This window comes from Pseudophryne corroboree, chromosome 6, assembly GCF_028390025.1.
Source record: "Pseudophryne corroboree isolate aPseCor3 chromosome 6, aPseCor3.hap2, whole genome shotgun sequence".
NCBI lineage: Eukaryota > Metazoa > Chordata > Amphibia > Anura > Myobatrachidae > Pseudophryne > Pseudophryne corroboree.
Genome location: NC_086449.1, coordinates 681660518 through 681686315, shown reverse-complemented (window position 1 = coordinate 681686315; position 25798 = coordinate 681660518). Strand labels below are relative to the sequence as shown.

The 25798-nt window shown below is 43.7% G+C and overlaps 1 long non-coding RNA gene across 1 annotated transcript in view; it reads left to right on the top strand.

Moving 5' to 3' along the window:
- The window catches only part of LOC134933233 (uncharacterized), a 40536-nt gene that overhangs the window by 10109 nt on the left and 4629 nt on the right, over nt 1-25798 (top strand). Inside the window, exon 2 of the long non-coding RNA XR_010179646.1 lies at nt 21180-21314. This is a non-coding gene — a long non-coding RNA (uncharacterized LOC134933233). The remainder of the gene's footprint in view (nt 1-21179; nt 21315-25798) is intronic.

Genomic DNA, 25798 nt, shown 5'->3' with positions numbered 1-25798 from the left:
AAGGTGGTGTTTCTGCTGGCTATTGCTTCAGCTAGAAGAGTGTCGGATTTGGGTGCCTTGTACTGTAGTTCCCCATATCTGATATTTCACCGTGACCGGGCGGTTCTGAAGACTCGACCCGGATATTTACCTAAGGTGGTTTCCTCGTTCCACCTTAACCAGGAGATTGTAGTTCCGGCACTTGTTTCTCCCGATCTGTCCCCCAGCGGTCTTTGGATGTGGTACGGGCTCTCCGTATCTATGTGAAGAGAACTGCTTCCATTAGGAAATCTGATTCTCTCTTTGTACTGTTGGATTTCACAAACGGGCTGGCCTGCTCACAAGCAGACTTTGGCCAGATGGATTAGAATGGTGATTGCACATGCTTATGTGAGGGCTCGTCGGTCGGCTCCTGCTCACATTACGGCCCATTCTACTCGGTCTGTTGGACCTTCTTGGGCGGCCCGCCATGGTGTGACCCTTGAACAATTGTGCAGGGCGGCTACGTGGTCCTCAGTGAACACGTTCATAAGGTTCTATGCCTTCGATACTGCCGCTTCCCAGGATGCTTCCTTTGGACGCCGGGTTCTTGTGCCCGCTACAGTGCGTCCCCTACCATAAGGAAGTGCTTTAGGACATCCCCAATGTCTATCCTTGTGGAGCCCAAAATGCTCTGCTTCTGGACTTTTCTCTTAATGTATGATTGCTGGCACCTGGTTTGAACAGGTTAATGGATAAGAAAGATGATGGCAATCACAAATTAAGAGGGAAGTCCAGGAGCAGAGTATTCTGTCCTTCTGGAGAGGGTCAAGTCGCAAGGTATGCTTAAGTACATGTAGGAAAAATTTTACATTTGTTTTTCTTTTTTACATTTTATACATGTACCTCCCAACTTTCAATTGTATGGACTCGGGACCTGCCGCGTCCAGTTAGCAGATTCAGGATAGTTAGGAGGTATACGTATGCAATAAATATGCATATGAAGGTTTTCTTATTAAACAAAGTAATGCTAGTATTGTATGTTAACTTATTTTGTAATGAACAAGAGAAACTATATTTTAAATGGTAAAAGAACAGACACACACACGTGACCAGATGCAAACATTAACATAAATATAGGTACTGCCATACATCACACATACTGTACACACTTATACACCTTACAGTTCTTCCATATGGTCATTTTTATCTCCTCTCATTTCAGCTCTCTTTTATAGTATAGTAGAAACAATTAAAATGCAATGCTTGTTATGCTGTACTTACAGTACTTCAAGCCCTTTGGGCTGTGCACAGAAATCCCCAAATATATAATATATATAGTCCACTAAGGTATGTCCCGTTTTCAACATGAATTTGCAGCGGGAATTGGTGAGCACTCTGCCACTCCAATGGCTCTGACTGCTAAGGAGATGGGATAGAACCTAGCCAGGGAGTATAGAGAACCAATCAGGATGTTGTCACAGTGCACCGGATCCCAGAGCTTACTTAATGGGTTCAGCGGCGTTGGCTTAGCTGGGGCTGCTGCGATCTCGCTACCAGCAGCAGTCCGTCGGCACCCGCAGTGGTGACATGGTGATGTGCAGCTTTCTCATTTGCTTTGACTTCTTGTCAGGCAGTTGTGGCTCCCACCATAGGGGTGCACGCTGACCTGTTCTACATTTAAAGGGTAGGGATATGTACGCACAATGTGATGTCATTTGTGAGGCAAAGGGGGCCTCTGAGCACTGGCAAGCAACATAGTATAGTCTCCATTACCTTGCTCCAGCGCTTAGCCTCAGGGCTTCCTTGTTAAATCCTTAGAGCATCCTGTTACCGGCTCCTGCTGCCCCTGTTTTCCATGCCTTGTTCCTGCTGCCCGTGTTCTGCTCTTGGTTCCTGTCCATGTTTTTGAGTCTCCACTTGGTCCTGACCCAGTCTGTCAACTATGCTATTATACACCCCATGGCTACATATTAATTCCAACACCAGTGTATACCAGCTCCATAGTATAGATCCCAGACAGAAGGCCATGACCTGCGTGATGGGTGTAGCAAAGCCCAAACCTCCTTGTTGGGGTTACTGGTGAAAACCATCATCACATTAGACTCCACACCTTTGTTCTGGGTATTCGCCAATCCCAAAGTATGAGTCAGCATCCAATATTCATCCTTAATTTGTAACAGAGGTACTGTAAGTATGGAGCAGGGGGTGGGTGGGCAGCAGTCAGTGCGTCATGACAGGGCAGTACAGAGTGGGCTGGAGGAGCAGATAGAGAAGGAAGGGACATAGAACAGGACTTGAAGAAACAGCACAGGGGGTGGGATGTAGAAGGCGACGGGGGGAGGGGGGCAGGGTGTTTGGGAGCATAAGCGAGGTCCCTTTACTAGTTAATGTAAAAATAAAAATGAGAAACATTTTTTAAGGGCATTTATAAAATCCTTTAGCACTGGTTTATTAAAATTTTAATATGTGTAACATTCCTCTAAAAATGTATGGTCACATAATTTTTTATATGGCATGCTCACCACATATTTTCTGTCAAGATCCTTTCCTCACCTGACCAGTGTAAAAATATTACAATGAATAAAGACTGTATGGGCACGCCCGGTCTAGTTTTAGCACATGTGCACATTTGGCCTGACAAGGTGAAGTCTGTGAAGGTTGTCGCAGAGATTTTGGATGACCTGGAGTTTAATAATCAGGATGGCAGTTTAATAAACTATACAACCCAGTGATGTGCAGTGAGGTCAGTGGCTGGGGAGGCACTGGGTAGTTTCAGAACCAGATTTACACACACACATGTATGAATCCGAAGGTTCATGTAGACATTGGGGGTAATTCCAAGTTGATCGCAGCAGGAAATTTTTTTAGCAGTTGGGCAAAACCATGTGCACTGCAGGGGGGGGGCAGATATAACATTTGCAGAGAGAGTTAGATTTGGGTGGGTTATTTTGTTTCTGTGCAGGGTAAATACTGTCTGCTTTATTTTTACACTGCAATTTAGATTGCAGATTGATCACACCACACCCAAATCTATCTCTCTCTGCACATGTTATATCTGCCTCCCCTGCAGTGCACATGGGTGGTCATTCCGAGTTGTTCGCTCTGTAATTTTCTTCACATCGCAGTGATTTTCCGCTAATTGCGCATGCGCAATGTTCGCACAGCAACTGCGCCAAGTAAATTTGCTATGCAGTTAGGTATTTTACTCACGGCATTACAAGGTTTTTTCTTCGTTCTGGTGATCGTAATGTGATTGACAGGAAGTGGGTGTTTCTGGGCGGAAACGGGCCGTTTTTTGGGAGTGTTTGAAAAAACGCTACAGTTTCTGGGAAAAACGCGGGAGTGGCTGGAGAAACGGAGGAGTGTCTGGGCGAACGCTGGGTGTGTTTGTGACGTCAAACCAGGAACGACAAGCACTGAACTGTTCGCACTGGAAGAGTAAGTCTCGAGCTACTCAGAAACTGCACAGAGAAGTCTTTTCGCAATATTGCAAATCTTTCGTTCGCAATTTTGCTAAGCTAAGATTCACTCCCAGTAGGTGGCGGCTTAGCGTGGGCAAAGCTGCTAAAAGCAGCTTGCGAGCGAACAACTCGGAATGAGGGCCATGGTTTTGCCCAATTGCTAACAAACTTGCTGCTGCGATCAGCTCAGAATTACCCCCATTATACAAAGATGCAGCAGTATATTTGCTGCAAATATGGTGAGTTTTGACTATAAAAAGTATTAGAATAGAAAGATAATCTATATATATATATATATATATATATATATATATATATATATATATAAATGCGAAAGCCCTCAGTCAGTCACTGACTGACTGTCACGATCCGGGTATCTGGACGCCATTATTTACCTTTCAGGTGTCTCCTAAGGCTGTCCCAGCGTCCTAGGCCCGGTTCCCAGCTGTGATGCAAGCATTCATACGTCATATCTCATCTCTGCTGATCCGTGGATATTGTTCCTCAATGCCCGGGCGACTGGCATGGCGTCACCTGCCGGCGGGGCCTCGGGCATCATCTCCATATTCCTAATGCATACAGGGTATGTGGCACTCCTCACCTACTGCAGTCGTGGCCGTCCATGCTGAAGGTTGAGACGCAAGTCGGCGTTCTCTATGTTCACCGCCGCCATTACAGAGGAATCTCCATGTGGTGAATACAAACAGCTTTCCCTCCACAGGCCGGTATGGACGCAGCCATCTTGGTTCCAGTCACATGATCCTGACCTCCAATCCATAGCTCTGCTGAAGTCTGCATAATTAGTCATCCAATCCCTTTACACCTAAGGGTATAAAGGGACTGAGCCTGCACTAGGAAATCGTCAGTGCTTTGGTTGTCAAACCTTGTTTCCAGTCTCTCTCTCTCTCTCTCTCCTGTGGTTATTTTGTTCCAGGTTTCCAGCTCCTGTCTCCAGTTACCACTAAGAGACCCGCACCAGCTTACCACCTTGCGGTGCAGCCTGACTCTGCAGTCTTCTATGACTACTCCAGCTTCCAGCTACAGATTCATCTGCTTCCAGCGGTCAGCTTCCAGCAGTGTTCAGCTTTCCTAAAGTGCCGGTGCTTCTCCAGCGGATACCTACATACCAGCCGTATCCGCAAACCATCGGTACCTGCATATCATCATTTCCTATATCCTCGCTCCCTAGCTTCATTCTACTACCTGGCTGGTTCCATCCAGCATCCACTCCGTGTTATCTACCTGGCTGGTTCCATCCAGCATCCACTCCGTGTTTTCAACACCTGGCTGGTTCCATCCAGCATCCACAGCAGTCCTCTCAGCTACAGTGTTACCAGCTTCAAGTGCTACATCTGCTGGTGTGTTCCTCGGCTACTCTCACTACTACGGACGGGTCTGGTAAGGACATTCCATCACTGGGACATTAAGAACTGTACCTTATCCTACCAGTACCCTGTGGCTCTTGCCAAGCTTATAGTGATCCAGGAACTGTTTCATTTTATCTACTGCATATCTTGATTCATTTACCACTGCTGTGAATACGGAGTTCTGTTAATAAACTTTTATTGACTTTTAAATCCTGGTTGTCATGGTCACGCCTTCGGGCAATCTTCCTACACCATACTTACATGTCTAGGGGTCTGATTAAACCTCCCAAGTTTAGTTTCACCTCAGCCCCTACAACTGAGGCTTCCTCCCGTCAGCTAAGGCCCTCAGTTGTGACACTGACTGACTCATCACTAATTCTCTTACTTCCCGATATGTGAGCAAGTTGAAATTTAACATAATGTAGGTATTCTGCAGTAATATGAAAACTACATAATTAGAATTGTAATAAACCTCCCCTAATGGGATGAAAAGGGGGTTGACATAATGACGTCATTACCAATGCGTGTCTTTCGTTGCGTGAACGAGAACGCCCAAGCGGATAAATGGATCAAAATTTGGATTGCACCTCCAGTGTGTAGAATTTAATAAACTACAAAAATGTGAAAGCCCTCACTTACTCTCTCACTTATCACTAATCCTCTTACTTTACGATATGTTAGGAAGATGAAATTTAACATAGATATTCTGCAGTTGGGAAATAGGAAAACTACATAATTAGAATTTTAATAAACCTCCCCTAAGGAGATGAACAGGTGTTGACATAATTACATCATTACTGATGCATGTACGATAACTCCCAAATGGACAATCGGATAAAAATTTGGATTGCACATCCAGTGTGTAGAATTTAATAAACTACAAAAATGCAAAAGCCCTCACTCACTCACTAATTCTCTTACTTCCCGATATGTTAGGAAGATGAAATTTAATTTGTTAGGGGATGAAGAGGAGGTTGACATAATGACATAATTACCGATGCGTGGCTTGCATTGCATGAAAGATAACAACCAAACGGACAATCTGATCAAAATTTGGATTGCACCTCCAGTGGGTAGAATTTAATAAACTACAAAAATGGTCCTGTCACTTTTTAGCGTATCTGCTATGAGGGTAACACCAAGAACCATGGATTAATATTTACTTACATTAAGACCTCTCAAATTTACATCTCTATAGATTTACCAAATTTTTAACACTTTATTATTTACAACCATGAAACTCAGAAACTCCCTTGGGAAGAACAAGTAGAATAGCTAGTAAAATATAAATATCTTTTTTTTTGTATTATTCTAACCGTTTTTACAGTAAAACCACTGGAGTATACTGGATTATGTCAGGTGAGGCTCTGCCTACCCTGACTGCATGTCACTAATATGACCCCATGCAGGACTTTTAGCAGTATCTAAAATCCCCCGGATTTCTTCTGTTAGTCAAGCATTTATCCATGCGATTCCAACTCTTTGGGACTCGCTTCCCCACACATTTCATTGTGATTATTATTATTATTATTATTATTATTATTATTATTATTATTATTATTATTAAATCACAATCTGTTTTCAAGCCACTAAGAGAAAATGCCATAGGAGTACAGTTTGAATAGCGAAGGATCCCTGACAAGGGTTGACAGAACTGATTAATTTATTGATAATTTAATTGATTCATTTAGAATAAAATAAAATCACAACAATCTGTTTTGCAGCCACTAAGAGAATAGGAGATAAGAGTACAGTATTAATAGCAAATGATTCCTGACAAGGATTGAAAGAACTGATTGATTGATTGATTCATTCATTCATTCATTGAATTGATTAATTTAGATAAATAAAATCACAATCTGTTTTGCAGCTACTAAGAGAAAAGGCCATGAGTACATTGTTAATAGCCAAAGATTCCTGACAACGGTTGAAACTAATCATTTATTAATTTAATTGATTAATTTAGAATAAAATAAAATCACAATCTGTGATTGTAACGGTGTGAACTACTGAATATTATTTTTAAGTACAGTGCCTAAACAGCAAGACACGTTTATTTTTTAACACTGCAGTAAGTAACAGTGGTACCTACTGAACATAATTTTTTTACAGTGCCTGAACCTGTCCTGAACACACTATTTATTATTATAATGAAGATTTCCTAACACTGACAGTTACAGCGCTGCAGCCCACAGCCCTTCATTGGTGACTCTTACAAAGTAGCCCACAGCCCTTACTCTGCAGCCCTTCACTGATGACACTGCGGGGGGTCATTCTGACCCGATTGCACACAGCGGTGCGATCAGGTCAGAACTGCGCATGCCAGACGGCTGAAGGCCATCGCTGCACAACGATTGCCTCTGCCTGATAGGCAGAGGCAATCGCATTTCGTGGGCGCGGTCCGGCCAGCAGGCATGGGGAGCAGGCCGAAGCAGCTGCGTGACATCACACGCAGCCACTGCGGGCCGGGAAGCGACGAGTAGCTCCCACCCAGCACGCTAAAGCTGCGCTGGCTGGGAGCTGCTCCTAAAGTGCAAAAGCATCGCCGCCGCTACGATCAACTGGGAATCACCCCCTGAGCCAAATACAGTGCTGCAGCCTACTGCCCTAGTTCACTAATGATAATAACACTGACACAGTAGCCTACAGCCCTTACTGCAGTAATCAGAAACTGGAAGTTTCCTTGGAAACTGAAACACGTCTCTAATTATTACTAAATAGTTTTATTAATAACTTTTGTAAGTGAAACTACTTTGATGGCAATAACCAACACATAAAATGTAAGCTTGTAAGCAGGACCCTAGCACCTCTTTGGTTTTTTTTTAAACAGCCTTGGTTTTATTACTTTAGTTTATATTGCAACTTGTATTACTGTTTTGTATTACTGCTTTGTTCCCAATTGTTCCCAATTCTAAACGTAACTGTTAATAATAATAATAATAATAATAATAATAATAATAATAATAATATCAGAATTATATTAGTAACTGTTAATAATAATATCATCAGAAATGTAAGGAAATGTGCAGTTACGCATGAATGGCCAGTAAGAATGCTTTAAAAAAATGAACAAAGGGATGTATACAGCAACCACAACACACACTACACCATGCACATAACATTATACAATGTCAGGATGTCTGAAACAAACCTTATCTAATACCAACAGTCAGTGCTGTTCAAAATGTGAAAAAAGATATCTGTAATGTAGAGAGAGAGGAATATATTGATAGAAAATGGAGGTAGCTCCCCTGGAGGAGAGGGGATAAGAAAAAATTAAAGACATGGTACATTTCACCAAATGAAGTTCAACATCTGCTTTGCACAGCTAGCATAAACCATCTTCAAAATAATCCTGCTTGGCTAAAATGTGATCAAATTCTTCAGCCTATTGCTTAACCTGGCCAAGAGCTTCATTTGTATCACATCTTTTATATGTTTAAGAAATGGAACCTGGTCCGAGGAGCTGCTTGTTTTAATTTAAGGTAAATGAAGCATATGGTGACCGTTAAGATGAGTGAGATTAATATCTTAGAAGATTTTGAAACATTTTTTAACTGGTGGACCCCAAAAATACATAAAAATATATAGTTCTATCGGAATCAAAAGTGATAAAACATCAAAGCGCAATCTGGACACTAGTCGCCAACATGGAATAATCTTGGAAAATATGTGATATAAAGAGCCATCTGAAGTTTTGTATATGGTAAAAGTAGCAAATGCATAATCTTTGGAGCAGGTTACCAATAGAATCATATTTTACTGGTTTTGCTAGTTCCTGTATTATGTCCATATCAGCGATTTAGCCACAGTCCAGGAATTCTGCTTTGCTGGGGAGCAACTGGTACTCTGACCAAAGAAATTGGTCTTTAGGTGATAGTTACTATTTTTTTTTCCTGCCAAACCCTGACATACATACATTTTTAAAAAAGCATTGGAGCTTCAAATGTATTTTAGAAAATAACATAACAAATCCTCTGATTTATGAGTAACTTCAATTTATGTAATAGGAACAGTGGTGCAAGTGTGTGGGTACGGGTGGGTACGGCGTACCGGTAAGAATTTAGCCATGGGTACGCCGTACCCACACCGACGGGCCGCCGCTCCTCTTCCCTCCCTCCCTCTGCTGCTCCCCGCCGAACCCGGCGTTCCCTGCCGCACCCGCCGCACCGCCGCTAATGTGAGGGAAGGAGAGCGCAGCCTGCGCCTCTCCTTCCCCTCAGTCTCCGGCGGGTGTCTCAGTTTCATTCAGCGCTGATCGGTGAGCCAATCAGAGCTCTGATTGGCTCACGGATCGGTGCAGAATTAAACTGAGACACCCGCCGGAGACTGAGGGGAAGGAGAGGCGCAGGCTGCGCTCTCCTCCCCTCACACAGACAGGACGGCAGCGGTGAGCAGGGGAGGAGGGGGGGGGACACATGTATACCTGACACTGGGGGATATCTGGCACTGGGGGAGCATGTTATACCTGGCACTGGGGGATATCTGGCACTGGGGGGGGGCATGTATACCTGGCATTGGGGCATATCTGGCGCTGGGGGATATCTGGCACTGGGGGGGCATGTTATACCTGGCACTGGGGGATATCTGGCACTGGGGGGGCATGTATACCTGGCACTGGGGGATATCTGGCACTGGGGGGGGGGGGGGGCATGTATACCTGGCACTGGGGGGGCATGTATACTAGGCACTGGGGGATATCTGGCACTAGGGGGGGGCATGTATACCTGGCACTGGGGGATATTTGGTACTGGGGGGGCATGTATACCTGGCACTGGTGGGCATGTATACCTTGCACTGGGAGCATATCTGGCACTGGGGGGGGGGGCATGTATACCTGGCACTGGGAGCATATCTGGCACTGGGGGGGACTTGTGTACCTGGCACTGGGGGATATCTGGCACTGGGGGCATATCTGGCACTGGAAGGACATGCATATCTGGCACTGGGGGCATATCTGGCACTGGGGGGACATGTGTATCTGGCACTGGGGGAACATGTGTATCTGGCACTGTGGCCATATCTGGCACTGCGGAGACATGTGTATCTGGCACTGGGGCTTATCTGACACTGAGGGCATATCTGGCAATGGGGGCATACTTGTTTATCTGGCACTGGGGGCATTTCTGTATCTGGCACTGGGGGCATATCTGGCACTGTGGGCATATCTGGCACTGGGGGCATACTTGTGTATCTGGCACTGGGGGCATTTCTGTATCTGGCACTGGGGGCATATCTGGCACTGTGGGGGCATTCTGTATCTGGCACTGGGGGGCAATGTATATCTGACACAGTGGGGGCATTTGTGTATCTGGCACTGTGGGGCAATGTGTATCTGGCACTGTGAGGCAAGTGTATCTGGCACTCTGGGGACATTTTTGTATCTGGCACTCTGGGGGCATTTGTGTATCTGGCACAGTGAAGCAATGTGTATCTGGCACTGTGGGGCAATGTATATCTGTCACTGTGGGGCAGTGTATATCTGGCACTATTGGGATTATACGTGTATCTGCCCCTCCCCCCATATGTGTATCACGCCCCCACTTTCATTGGCCATGCCCCATGTGGCATTTGGCCATACCCATTTTTTTGCGCGCGCGCACACAGTACCCGTAAGACATTTTTTATACTTGCACCACTGAATAGGAAAGAACACAGTGTTTCATATCTTCATGGTGTACACATAAAAGAGAAGAGCAAAGAGGATAAGGTTAAAATTATATATTTGCAATTTTTTCTTATAGCGCTGATACATGTAGTAGGAAGTCTAAACAGGATTCAGAAAATAATAATGGATTAAATAAGTGAGTTAGGATTACCAAAGTTGACCCAAGGTTTCCCAGTCCTAATAAATTTATTGATCAGCAACGATATGGAATCTGATCTAAGAAATTATAGGTGGGTAATATCACAGTAAGCTAGAAGTTACCTTTTTTTCTGCCAATAGTACCTCTTGTAACTGCATATAAGGCTTTTAAGTCTAATGTGCTGAAAGAAGTTACTAGGGACTTCCACAAGAGTAACACGCATTCCTGGTTGATAGTGAAGAGGCACAGGGCCCTATAGCAACATTTTGAAGAGACCCCTGTCCCATTGTTTCTAGAAAGAACTTCTCTGCAGCAGTTGTTTATTATATGCCCCATATCAGTGCCTTAGCCAATTTTCTACACTCTAGTAGTGAATTAGTTAATGTTATGCCCCATAGTAGTGTCCTAATTTATTTTCTGAACCATCGTAGTGCCCTAGTTCATACTATGGGGATCATTCCATCCCGATCGCATGCTGCAGTTTTTCGTAGTCGCGCGATCGGGTCAGAACTGCGCATGCGCTGGTGCCACAGTGTGCCAGTGCATGCCAGATGGCCAAGGGCCATCGTTGCCTAGCGATCGCCTCTGCCTGATTGACAGGCAGAGTCAGTCGCTGGGTGGGAGGGGGCGGCTGTGCGATGCTTTTGCAGTTGAACGGGGGGGGGGGCTGACATGCATGTCAGTGTAAGTGAACGTAGCTGTGCTAAATTTATCACAGCTGCGATCAGGTCGGGATGACCCCCATAGTCACATAGTAGGGCAGTCAGTACACATTATGCAACACAGTATCCCCAATTTCCATTGTGAAATACAGTGTCCCCAGTTCATATGATGTCACATTACCGTGCCCCCAATGCATATTATACCACACTATTTATTTTTTCCAGTTATTTATATAGCGCACACATATTCCGCAGCACTTTACAGAGAATATTTGCCCATTCACATCAGTCCCTTCCCCAGTGGAGCTTACAATCTATATTCCCTATCACATGTACACACAGACACATTCACACTAGGGTTAATTTTGTTGGGAGCCAATTAACCTACCAGTATATTTTTGGATTGTGGGAAGAAACTAGAGATCCCGGAGAAAACCCACGCAAGTATGGGGAGAATATACAAACTCCGCACAGTTAGGGCCATGGTGGGAATCGAACCCATGACCTCAGTGCTGTGAGGCAGTAATGCTAACCATTACACCATCCGTACTGCCCAATAGTGCCTCCACTTCATATTGTGCAACCTTGCAGTGCCCCAGTTCATATTAGGCAACATTATAATGCAGTCCAGTTAATTTTATACCACAGTATAATGAGCAAGTCCACTAGATATATTGTAGGCCCCAAGGCAAAAGTTTGTAAGGGCCCCTATGTACCACCCAATGGTGAAAAATGCATATACTGTAACAGATGCAACTTTGACAGGGAAGGTGGGCCCCCCTCAGCTCTTGGCCCCATAGTAGCTGCACTCCCTGCACCATGGAGTCTAATCAAGTCTGCAGCCCTCCATAGCAAAGCTCTGGTAGGGCCACTGGGGATTCTCAGGTCCAGAGGGCCTAGGAGCCACCCGCCACCATTCCAGCATTTAAGGAGTCCCACTCACGTAATTCGTGGGACCAGAGCTCAATGGCCAGGGATGCCTCTTCAGGAAAGGGTGCAACTTCAACTAGCCGACTAGGCCTCAGCTGCTGAAGGGTCACATGGTGAGCCGCAGCTGCCGCAACCAGAGACCCATGATCACTTGTGGTTGGGAAGCACTGTGGGAGCCCAGGAGCAGAGGTAAACCAACGCTGGCAGCAGATGTGGGAGACCAAGTCAGGTGCGACTACTCCCGGTAACCATTAGACTATGCCCCCCATTTGAACTTTTTTATTGCAAGTGACAACTCACTGCAGAGTGGAAGTGCTTATATTTGAACATAGGTAAGAATGTCAGATGCACAAACAAAATTCTTATAGCTATGTGTGCAAATGTGAGGAGCTTATGAGACAAAATTGCAGAGCTAATTTCAATAGTCACAAGGTACATTGGTGGTCATTCCGAGTTGTTCGCTCGTTGCCGATTTTCGCTATGCTGCAATTTGTTGCTAAATGCGCACGCGCATGGTACGCAGCGCGCATGCGCTAAGTTATTTTACACAAAACTTAGTAAATTTGCTGGTGTTCGTGCGGCGCTTTTCAGTCGCACTGCTGATCGGTGAATGATTGACAGGAAAAGGGCGTTTCTGGGTGGTAACTGAGCAATTTCCGGGAGTGTGCTAAAAAAACGCAGGCGTGTCAGGGAAAAACGTGGGAGTGTCTGGAAAAAAGGGGGAGTGGCTGGACGAACGCAGGGTGTGTTTGTGACGTCAAACCAGGAACTAAATGGACCGAGCTGATCGCAATCTAGGAGTAGGTCTAGAGCTACTCAGAAACTGCAAGAAAATATTTAGTAGCAATTCTGCTACTCTTTCGTTCGCTATTCTGCTAAGCTAAGATACACTTCCAGAGGGTGGTGGCCTAGCGTTTGCAATGCTGCTAAAAGCAGCTAGCGAGCGAACAGCTCGGAATGAGGGCCCTTGTGGCTATTACAGAGTCATAGTGCAAGGAGAATAATGAGTAGGATATAGCTATATCAGGATACAATTTATTTAGGAAGGACAGAGTGGTAAGAATTGGAGGAAGGGTAGCAATATATGTGAAAAAAGCATAAATGCTTACAAAATATTGAAAAAAAACTGAGGTTCTTGGGGTGACCATAAAAATGGGAGAATGGCACCAAGAAAGGGTCAGGAACTGGACACGAACATGTTGCTAGACATCACTAAAATGGCTTTAAAAGGAGAGGTCATAATCATGGGAGATTTGGAAGGGTAAATTGTAAATTGGGAAGGGTTTTTTTGCAAATTCAGCTATAAGTGGGAAATTACTAAAAGGGTAATTCAGACCTCATCGCTCCTCTGTGAATTTGAAGAAGCATGCGATCAGATAGTCGCCGCCCAGATAGAGTGAAAACCCGCCCCGTGCAAGTCTGCATATGCCTTGCAAAAATCTCTGCGAATGCCGGTCAGCTGCAAATCTGTTCGCAACTGACTCACCACTGAATGTTTTTTCCAGTCTGTGCGTAGCCCAGGACCTACTCCTACAGTGCGACAGAATCAGGTTGATCGGGGCCGTAGATGATGTGACCCACCCTCCCTGAAAATGCTTGGGCACACCTGCTTTTTTCTGGATACTCCCAGAAAACGCCCATTTACCACCCCCAAACGCAGTTTGGCCACGCGCGTGCAATCGATAATCAGCTACCTTGCAAATTCAAACAGCAGTGATCATAGGCGTGTGCAGCTAATTTTATTAGGGGTGCACCGCCTTTTGGGCGTGTCTAGCACTATTTTACATTCTCTTAGTAAAATCACATGGCTTAATCTAATTTCTCCCTAGTTCTAATAATACAAGTGGATATAATACACCCCAGAGAAATAAAATGATGCATAATACAGATTTTTGGGTCCCCTACTGAGATAATGTCATATATATTATATATTATGTGTATATATAGATATATTATGTAGATATTTAATATAATATACATATATTTGTGTCATTATCTCAGTAGGGGAACCAAAAGTGTGGGATTTTGAATTTTGGATAAGGGATACTCAACCTGTAATACTAGTGGATATAATACACCCCAGAGAAATAAAATGAAACATAATAGTGTGACCACCGGCCGGTCCTGACTGTCCACTATGGCAAAACCCTGAGTCCTAGATGCCGCTGCACCCCATCGCTGCTTTCACTTCACCAACCTATCCCTAACCCAGTCACGGAACTAAAGAGTGGTGAGCCTAGGTCAGGCATGTCCAAACTGAGGCCCTCCAGCTGTTGTGAAACTACATATCCCAGCATGCCCTGACACAGTTTTGCTGTCAGAGAATGCTAAAGCTGTGTCAGGGCATGCTGGGATATGTAGTTTTTCAACAACTCTAGGGCCGCAGTTTGGACATGCCTGGCCTAGGTGCATATGCATTCCCCACCACTTGCACCCCCCAGCACCTACACCCTGATTTTGAGTGGGCCACTCTGTAAAGTACAGGAGATTTACGGGGCCAAACATTTCAGCTTTAACATAACACAAGTTTAACATTTACACATGCCATCAGAGCTATATTTGACTGTTTCTATGCCTTCAGATTCTCTATATATGCAGGAGACCAGCATTTGTCACACATGTCCCCAAGCTCACAGTTACTGACAGTAGTGCCCCTTATTCACATGACATCACACAGTATGAGCCGAAATTCACATTTCACAACACAGTATGAGCCAGATTCACATTACGCCACAAAGTATGAGCCAAAATTCACAAAACGCCACACATTATGAGCCGAAATTCACATTATGCCACAAAGTATGAGCCAAATTCACAATACACCACACAGTATGAGCCGAAATTTACATTACAGCACACAGTATGAGCCAAATTCACATTACGCCTCATGGTATGAGCCATATTCACATTACGCCACACAGTATGAGCCGAAATTCACGTTACGCCACACACCACGTGCCTCAGGTAAATTATGGCAAATTCACCACTGGTGGCATAGGTTTAACAGCAAGACAAAAAAAATTATACTTCCAATGCTGATGTCACATCCAGTTTGTATTGTTTATTATCTTTGCACTTTTTGTTTCACGGGATCTCTAATACAGTAAAGGATATTGATGGATATGGCCATAAAACTGTGGCTATTGCTAATGGAACCCAAGATGCCATGAATAGTGACTTACAGTCTGTCTCTGTGAAAGAGTCTCTGCTGAACTGCATCAGCAGAATGTTTCCTTCGGCGGTGGTTCCGAGTCCCCATGAGAGGAACGCTGGCTGTGGCCGCACACATGATTGAGAGCACAGGCGGGAGAAAATGGCTGGGAGGAGAGTACAGCACCAGGAAGAGAGCACAGGCGGATGCACGGTATGACATCATCAGGTAACGTCAGTCCCCCCCTGTGAGGCCGCCGCACATAATGTGCATTCAGCAATGTCAGCATGTATTAGCGGGTGCAGGGTGCAGTGGTGGGGGGGGCCAGAGGAATGAGCTGAAGGCTCGGCGGTCACTGTGCTGCAGCAGGCAGTGTGAGGGGTGCCAGACATTAGGGGGTGCCTGTGCGCACCAGGCACCCCCCGTGCGCACGCCTATGGCAGTGATCAGGTTTTAATCAAGTCTGAATCGTGCAATTGGTGATGGAGGCAACTCGCAAGGACACAATATTAGATTTAGTATTCACCAATGATGACAGGACATCAGACATACTGTATGTGTGGGTGAGAAACTAGGATCCAGTGACCATCAAGGAGTGGTTTGGTATAAAGACAGATTTTAGGAAGACTGTCTTAGAAAAAATGGGGAAATGTGTTAGTGATTCATTGGTAGACCAGGAAAAGGAAGCCAGTGCGGTTTCCAAAAGAGTTATCTACTAGTGTGAAAGCAAAAAAGATGGCCTTTAGGAAATACAAGCAGATTCAAAATAATAACAGCAGAGAGGTGTACCTTGCCAGAGAGAAGTCGGGTAAGAAGTTGATCAGGCATTCAAAGGCAGAAGCTGAGGAGAAAATGTTCCAGTCAGTTGATAAAGGGGGTAAAACTGTATTTTTAAGTATATAAATGAAAAGAGAAAATCAAACGGAGGAATAATAAGACCTAAGACAGAGAGCGAGAGTTTGGTTGAGGGACATAAGGTAATAGCAGATCGTCTAAATAATTATTTTTGCTCAGTATTGACTACAGAAGGGGCCACAGTTAAGTTGCAGTACATTCATAAAAATAAGGTGGATGAAAGTGCAATTGTAAAGTGCAACGGAATTTGCTGTGCTATAAAATAAACTTAATAAATAAATAAATGAATAAATAAATAAATAAATAAAGTACATTTTCAGAGGAGAAGATCCTAACAGAACTCTCAAAACTGAAAGTAGATAAATCAATGGGGCCAGATGGGTTACATCCAAGGATACTAAAAAAGCTTAAAGATGTGCTGGTAGCACCATTAACAGAATTATTCAACCAGTCACTAGCTACAGGAGTAGTTCCAGAGGACTGGAAAAGAGCAAATATAGAACCACAGCACCAGTAAGCCTTACATCAGTTCTAGAGAAAGTAAAGGAAACACTATTAAAAGAGTTGTGGAATATCTTGAATCCAACAACTTACAGGATACCTGCTGGGGGGAGATCATGCCAAACAAATAGTATTGCTTTTTTGGACTCCGTGACCAAAATAATAGATCATAGAAAGAAGTAGATGTAGCATATCTAGACTTTAGTAAGGTGGACCCACATCACAAACTGCTAAATAAACTCAAAAGCGTGGGATCGGATTATAAAACAGTTGTATGGATAAGAACCTGGTTGCAAGATTGGGAACAGACAGTTGTAGTAAATGAAGTGCCTTCTAAGGAGGGAATTGCTACCAGTTGAATACCCCAGTGATCTTTAATATCTATGTTGGTTGCATTGCAAATGCTATTGAAAGGAAAGTATACCTTTTTGCAGATGACACAAAGATATGCAACAGGGTAGACATGCCAGGAGGGGTAAAACAAATGATTGAGGATCTATATAGACTTGAAGAATGGTCTAGAACATGACAACTATTGAGGAGGAAAGGGAACTAGTAGTCACTATTTCAAGTGAGTTAAAGGCTGGGAAGCAATGTACCAAAGCAATGAGAAAGTCAAGTCAGATGCTTGGTTGTATAGGGAAAGGAATCAGCAGGAGAAAAAGAAATAATTATGTAATGCATAGGTTATGCTACCTCATCTGGAATACTGTATTCAGATCTGGAGACCATATCTCCAGAAAGATATAAATACATTCAAGAGCACAGAAAGAAGGGAAACTAAAATGGTACATAATCTACACAACAAAACGTAACAGGAAAGACTAAAAGATCTGAATATGTATAATTTGAAGCAGAGAAGAAAAAAGAGGAACATGACAGAAACTTTCAAATATATCAAGAGGTTTAACTCTCCAGTAGTGATGCCAAATTTTGTGACATAAACGTGGACGCTGGAGAGACCCATTTGAATTTCTGCGTTGTTCCAGGAACTCTATGGCTATTGATCAGGAATAACTTCAGTAATATTGTGTTTTTCTATCCTCGTTGACGCATTTGCTGCATCTTCCTCGTTTTCTTGCCGGTGGCAATTTCTCCATACAGCAGTGACTACAGGCACTCAAAAGAGTTACTTCAGTACTGATGCTGGGTCTCCCAGACCTGGCAGACAAAGGAAGGGCTCTTGCAGCAATCGCAACTAGCACATCGTTATGCTTTATCTGTCAACGGACAGTAAACAAAATGATACGAAATTACTGAAAAGTGTATTGCCTCTTCTTCAAAAATTGACCAGATAGAACAACAATCAGAATGACTTGGTCTCACATACCCAGCGTCAGCAGTGAAGGGTTAACAAGGTCCAGGAGGCAAATATTCTTCAAAGGAAGATAAGTATTAGAACATGAGGACATGCGCTGAAACTGGAGGGAAGTAGGTTTAGAGGAAACTTAAGGAAAAACCACTACACAGAAAGAGTAATAGATGAATGGAATAGATTCCTCCCAGAAGTGGTTGAGGGAAGTCAGTAGAGCAATTTAAACATGCTTGGTATAGGAATATGAATATCCTTACAAATAACTAAGGATCAAATAGGGTTGAGGTTACCTAAAGCTTTGACGTCAAATTCTATGTTGCTATGTTACACCGATTATCTTCCACCAACTGTGTATGAAGGGAATAGAGCCCAATAACAATGTAATACAAATATTGGCCTTATTCAGGACCTAATGGACCTGCAGTACACAGCTCAAAGTACCGATGTTTTGTTTTGGATCTGTATTATTTTTGTATTTTGCTTCTAATTTTTCAAGATTGCCCTTATGTGTTTTGGTTTTGTATCTGTATTTTTTTAAATGCTAAAAACAGCTAAAATCATGTCATTTGGGCCTGTTTTGTTCCTACAGTATTAACCTCAATAACATTAATTTTCAAGTCATTTTGACCACCATACAACTCATAATATTGTTTTCTCCAATATTGACCAAAGGCTGCAGCAAGCTGGCTGGTTAATAAGCAACAGAGCAGCAGCACAAACACACACAGCTTATAGCACATCTATGAAACATTGCCACACAGCAGTGACAGAAAAGAAAAGTGGTGCAAGATTGAATTGTTCTTGAGGCCTCTCACCCACCATTATGTTGGATATTAAAAATGACATGCACAGTTTAACAAGCCAAATACTTCAGGGACTGAAGTTCTTGGTTTGTTTGGGCCCCACAAAAGAATGTACCAATGTGTTTAAAACAGCTTACAGTGTTGTTTTGTTAATTATCTCTTCTCTACAGTGGTAAGATGTTGTCATTATCACCCTCATCCTTACCCTGTGTTAACACCATCATCACTATTACAGAAATCCTTGTATTTTGACATCATTGGTGGGAAAGGTCTTACGCAGGGAATTTGTGGTTTATTTTTATGAACTTCATCTTTTCCACATTTTGAGGATGTAGACTCATATGTCAATTGCTCACAAAGTTCCCAGCTGTACTGAAAAGTTTTTCCGAGAACACACTGGAGGATGGGCATCTTAAGTAAAGCATAGCATGTTTGTACAAAGGGATCCAAATTGTCTTCTTTTTCTCCCGGTAGTCAAAGGAACTGTTTGACATGCTCATTTGTACAATGACATTTAAATAATTCACCACCATTCTACGGATGGTTACCATATCAGATTGAGTCACAATAGAGGTGCTACTAATGTTGGGCAATTCTTTGAAACCTGACCAGATGTCAAAATGTTGTGGACTCATCCTCATTACTAGTGGGTCTCTGGGAAAAGGTTAGTTTTTTCCTGGGAACATCCGCAGCACTATCACTTGGTTGCTACTCCTGCTCTTCTGTTGACTGATTGTGATCCATAACAAATCAGAGCACTTCTATTATTAATGCGGTGTCATGGCACCTACTAAGCACTATTGTGACACAATGCCATTGCATGGCCCTGAACACACACAACATTTTCTACCAAAAAAAAATCACACTGCAACTCACACAGTGCTTATATTATTAACATGGTGGCACGACCTGGCCCTGAACACACACAATTTATTTTTATTTGTTTTTATTTTAATTCTTAAGATTTATTTTTTAACAATTGACAACAACTTCACCCTGCGATTCACAGTGCTTATATTATTAATGCGGTGACACAGCCTAGTCCTGAATACACAGAAGTTTCACAAAAAAAAGTTTTTGTTTTTTTAACAATTGACAATTTCATACAGTGACTCGCACAGCATTTATATTAATGCAGTGGCATGGCAACTACTAAGCATGAACACCATACCACTACATGGCCCTAAACACACACACTTTTTTTCTTTGTTTTTTGTTTTTGTTTTTTTATATTTATTTTTTAACAATTGACAACTTCACACTGCAACTCCCACAGTGCTTATATTATAGTAATGGTGGCATGCACCAAAAACTTTTATGGCCACCAGTGTGCCTCACTGCTGCCCTGTATTACTATTAGAAGCACTGGACTGCACTGTGGGAGCTCTGAGCTGAACTGTGGGTAGTTACAGCTCCAGTAAAGGGCTATTGCTGCCCTGTATTAGGATCTCTGGGCAGCACTGTAGGCTGTGACAAAACACCACCAGTGTGCACCAAGGCTTAATGCTGCCCTTGTATTAGGAGCTCTGGGCTATACTGTGTGGGCTTAAAGTCCCCATACATTAGTGCAATTTTGCCCGATTTCATCCGATTCCGACGTTTCAGGCCGATAAATTGAAAGAAAACTGGCAAATCACATGTGTTTTACCTCCGATCCGATCCAATGCATTGGATCGGAGCCCCTAGATCAGAAGTACTGCACTATAGATATATTTTACCGGCAGGCTTGGCTGGGGTCACATACTGTACAATACATTGTATGCAAAAGGACTACGATGTATCATATGCGATCCTGCTACCGGGAAGCTGCCCGGCGGTCCAAGGGTGATCGCATGCGACTTCTCCCCTCCGAGATGTCGCATAAGCGTATGGCCAGCTAAACAGCACCAGTGTGACTGACAGTGCACCAATGAAAAAAAGGGTTAATGTTATGTGTGATTAAAATATTGGCATTAAAATAAAAATAAATAATGCTGCCCTCAGAAGGAGCTCTAGGTTGTGTGTAGTGCCCCATTAATATTGATATTAATGCCTTGGCAGTCTATTGGCTGTGCTCTCTGTCTGCTAGTTTGGGGATAAGAGCAGTGAAAGCAGCAAATCAGAGGAAACTAGACCATATGCATATGCCAGGTCACCTCCTACTGTCTGTCCACAGCCCCAGTGCTGCTTTGCTCAGCCCCTTCCCCCCGCCGCCATTACTAAGGTCACCTGACAAATGCATATTCCAGGTCACTTCCTCTTAACTGCCCACTAGTTCTACCCCACACCAGAAGCCGCTATATCTTAGTTAGGTAACCCAACACATGTATATGTCGGGACACCACCTCTTAACTGCCTCTTGCCTTCCACTATCCCCTTTTGCATAGCTCCACAGCTGCTACTCGGTGAGATGATCCAGTGACCAAAGCATGTGCAGAAGGGAGAGACTTACCAAATACAGAGGACCGCCGGAGAAGACTGCATTGTTGGAGCCCTGGTTATTGGATCGCATCACAAGAAAGGTAAGTACTGAATACATGGATTTAAACCAAACAAAGCTATATGTTGCATTGAAGTGATGCGATATGTAATGAAAAGTTAACATATTTTTACATGAATAGAACCCTTAAAAACAGCTTTTCTCCAGCATTTTAGCTGGAGAAAGCTATATTTTTCTCTCTATATATTTAGAAAATTGATTTCTTTGCCTTTCGTTTCATAATCCTGTAGCCTCCATTGGATTTAATGGGGGTGTGCAGGAACAGTATTTATATACTGTAGATGAGGGAATGAGAGCTTCTTCCATATTTTTTCACAAACATAACTCCAACTCTCGAAGCGTTATGTGTCTTTGTAACCTGATGAATTAGAGAAAACAGGGAAAGGGCATTTTCTTCCTGTTTTTCTCCAGACTCTCCAGTTCCCCGGCTGACTCTCTCCTCCAGTGGCCAATTCTCTTCTTACTCGGCCATCTCTCTGCTCAAATGGCTGCTTTTCTCCTCCCCAGATGGTTCCCCCCTCTCCTAGCCAGTTGTTCCCTCCTTCAGCCAGCTCTCTCCTCCTTCACTCGGTTCTCCCCTCCACTGGCTGGTTGTCTCCTCCTTTGGCTGTCTGTCTCCTCCCCTGGGTGGCTCCCTGCTCCCTTGGCCAGTTCTCTTCTTTAGCGCACTGCAAGTGACATCACTGACCCATATCTGCCCATGTGCAGAGCTTATAACATTGGAGATGTGTGCTAACATCAAATTAACGTACATCTCTGAATCAGACACTTAGCTTTTATCTACTTTGTGGCTTTTACCTTTACTGCTTAGTACAAAATTGTTTAGAAATGTAAATAGTGATAATGAAATGATGATTGTGTGTTTGTAATTTTTTTTTTATTTCTAACCACCTCAACAAATATATATGGTAAAGCAGTATAAAGAAAATAAATTGATGTTAACTTAAGTTGGCTTTTTAAATTTGATTGAAAACATGTAAACCAATGGTTTGGATTTTAATTAATATGCATATTTAGGCTTTCCACCATAAACAACTTTTACTCGGTTATAAACAAAATCAGCTGCACACAACGTATAAAAGGTGAATTCTTTCTGTTCGTCCTGCTTTCATACAGTCCATGTGGCTCTGATTATTTTATATATTGATAGACTACAAAAAAAGTCACATACTCATGTTTCATAAAAAAAAGAAACAACAATCTTTCAAAGAGGAATAGGAAACCTGAAATACTAATTAGTACAATATGAATTGTAGTCTTTTGACATTGAGAAATATATATATATATATATATATATATATATATATACTGTAGAAGAAACTATACAACGAAAAGGTTTAGATTATTTAACAGCAGCAAAGACATACAGATATACAGTACCTAAGATAGCACTTTGTTCTATGCTGCCTGCAATACTTCCAGAGCTGACAGAATCCCCTGTGTTGATTGTGATATGTATGTAAACCTGCTCAGTTGTATAGAAATAAAACAAAACCCCATTATTATTATTATTATTATTATCCTTTATTTATATGGCGCCACAAGGGTTCCGCAGTGCCCAATTACAGAGTACATAAACAAATAATCAACCAGGAAAACAGCAACTTACAGTTGATGACAGTATAGGACAAGTACAGGGTAAATAAACATAGTTACATCAGTAGATGACACTGGAATAAGTATCAGGTGGCAGAAGACTGATGGATTTGGTGCAGTTGAAGAATATTAAAGTAAGAAAGGATAAGCACATGAGGGAAGAGGTCCCTGCTCGTGAGAGCTTACATTCTAAAGGGGAGGGGTAGACATACAGGGGTGACACAGATGGGTACATAGAGAGCGTAGAACAGAGGGTTTGAATGAGATATGGCTGCGTTTGGTGAAGAAGTGGGTCTTGAGAGCACGTTTGACATTTTGTAGAGAGGTGGAGAGTCTGAGGGGGAGAGGTAGGGAATTCCAGAGAAGTGGTGCAGCACGTGAAAAATCTTGGAGGTAGGAGTGGGAGGAAGTAATCCGTAGGCAGGAGAGTCGGCGTGCATTAGCAGAGCGAAGAGGACGGGTGGGAGTGTAAAGGGAGATAAGGTCAGAGATGTAGATGGGAGAGGAGTGGGTGAGGGCTTTGTAAGCAAGTGTGAGAAGCTTGAAATAGATTCTGAAAGGGAAGGGGAATCAGTGAAGGTCTAGTAAGAGAGGAGAGGTGGACGTAGTGCGTTTGGTGAGGAAGATGAGCCGGGCAGCAGCATTGAGGCTAGATTGGAGTGGAGAGAGATATCTGTCAGGAATGCCAATCAGGAGCAGATTACAGAAGTCCAGTCTGGAGATGACCAGTGAGTGGATAAGAGTCTAAGTAGCATCCTGGGTCAGAAAGGGTCTGATCCTGGAAATATTTTTTAGATGAAAATGGCAGGTTTGTGAGAGCTGCTGAATGTGTGGTTTGAAGGAGAGGGAGGAGTCAAGGATTACTACAAGACAGCGCACTTGGGGGCTAGAGGACATAGTAGTGCCATCAATAGATAATGAGATTCTAGGAGGTGAGGTTATGCGGGAGGGAGGGAAGATGATCAGCTCGGTCTTAGACATGTTAAGTTTAAGAAAGCGCTGGGACATCCAGGAAGAGGTAGCAGAGAGACAGTTGGAGATACGAGTGAGGAGAGCAGGGGAGAGGTCTGGAGAGGAAAGATAGATTTGGGTGTCATCAGCATAGAGATGATATTGGAAACCAAAAGAACTAATGAGCTTACCTAGTGAGGACGTATAGAGAGAGAAGAGAAGAGGACCAAGGACAGAACCTTGGGGTACCCCTACAGTTAGTGGAAGTGAGGGGGAGGTGGAGTCATGAGAGGAGACAGAGAAAGAACGGTCAGAAAGGTAGGATGACAGCCAAGATAGGGCAGTGTGATGCAGACCAATGGAGTGAAGAATTTGCAGTAGGAGAGGATGGTCCACAGTGTCAAAAGCAGCAGGCAGATCAAGTAGAATAAGTAGAGAGTAATGTCCCTTAGATTTAGCAGCATGGAGGTCATTGCATACTTTTGTAAGGGCAGTTTCAGTGGAGTGGAGAGGACGGAAGCCAGACTGGAATGGGTCAAGCAGTGAGTGTGTGGAAAGAAAGGAAGTAAGGTGGTTGTAGACAATACGCTCAAGGAGTTTGGAGGCAAAAGGGAGGAGAGAGATGGGTCGGTAGTTGGAGAGAGTGTTTGGATCAAGGGTTGGTTTTTTAAGAATAGGAGAGATGAGTGCATGCTTGAAGGCAGAGGAGACAGTGCCTGATGAGAGGGATAGATTGAGAAAGTGGGAAAGATGGGAACAAGCAGAAGGAGAGAGGTAGCGGAGGAGGCGAGAGGTGATAGGGTCAAGTGGGGAGGTGGTGAGGGGACAGGAACGAATGAGGGCCATGACTTCCTCTCCAGATGCATGGGAGAAAGATGTCAGAGTAGGTGCGAGGGAAGGGGAGGGATGGTAAGGGATGGGAGAAAGCTGGTTACTGATGGTCTGGTGTGATGTGATGTCCTGACGTATGGAGTCAATTTTGGATGTGAAGTAAGTGGCAAAGTCAAGAGCAGAGAGTGAGGAAGGAAGACGAGGTGGAGGTGGGCAGAGGAGTGAGTTGAGAGTGGCAAAGAGGCGCCGGGGGTTGGAAGACTGGGAGGAGATGAGGTTCTTGAAGTATGACTGTTTAGCAAGAGAAAGGGCAGCACTGAAGGATGAGAGCATAAGTTTGAAATGGAGGAAGTCTGCCTTAGAGCGTGATTTCCTCCAGTGTTGCTCAGCAGTACGTGAGCATTTTTGCAGATATCTGAACAGAGTTAAGAGCAGAAGTAAGGGATGCATTGTATGTGGAAGTGGCTTGTTCAGGGCATGAGAGAGAGAGAATAGGAGAGAGAAGTGAGTCAAACAGTGAGGAAAGGAATGTGGTGTCAATAGCTTCAATGTTACGCTTAGTGATGGTAGCCTTAGGAGGTAGAGATGGGTAAATCGAGAGAGATAGGTTAAAGGAGAGCAGGTGGTGGTCAGAGAGGGGAAATGGGGAGTTGGAAAAATCAGAAATATCACAGCGGTGAGTGAAGACCAGATCCAGTGAGCTCCCATTAACATGGGAGGGTGAGGAGGTCCACTGGGAGAGACCAAGTGAAGAGGTGAGGTTAAGGAGTTTAGAGGCAGGGGATTGTGTGGGGATGTCAATAGGGATGTTGAAATCGCTAAGGATAATGGAGGGAATGTCAGAAGAGAGGAAGTGAGGAAGCCAGGATGCAAAGTTGTCGATGAATTTGGAAGCAGTGCCAGGGGGGCGGTAAATGACAGCGACTCTAAGATGGACTGGTTGGAAGAGGCGTATGGCATGGACCTCAAATGTAGAGAATGTAAGGGATGGTTCTGGTGGTATGAGTTGGTAGGAGTAACTAGAAGGTAAAAGGACCCCAACACCACCCCCATGGTAACCCCCAGGTTGGGGTGTGTGTGTGAATATGAGGCCCCCAGCAGAGAGAGCAGCAGGAGAAGTAGTGTCAG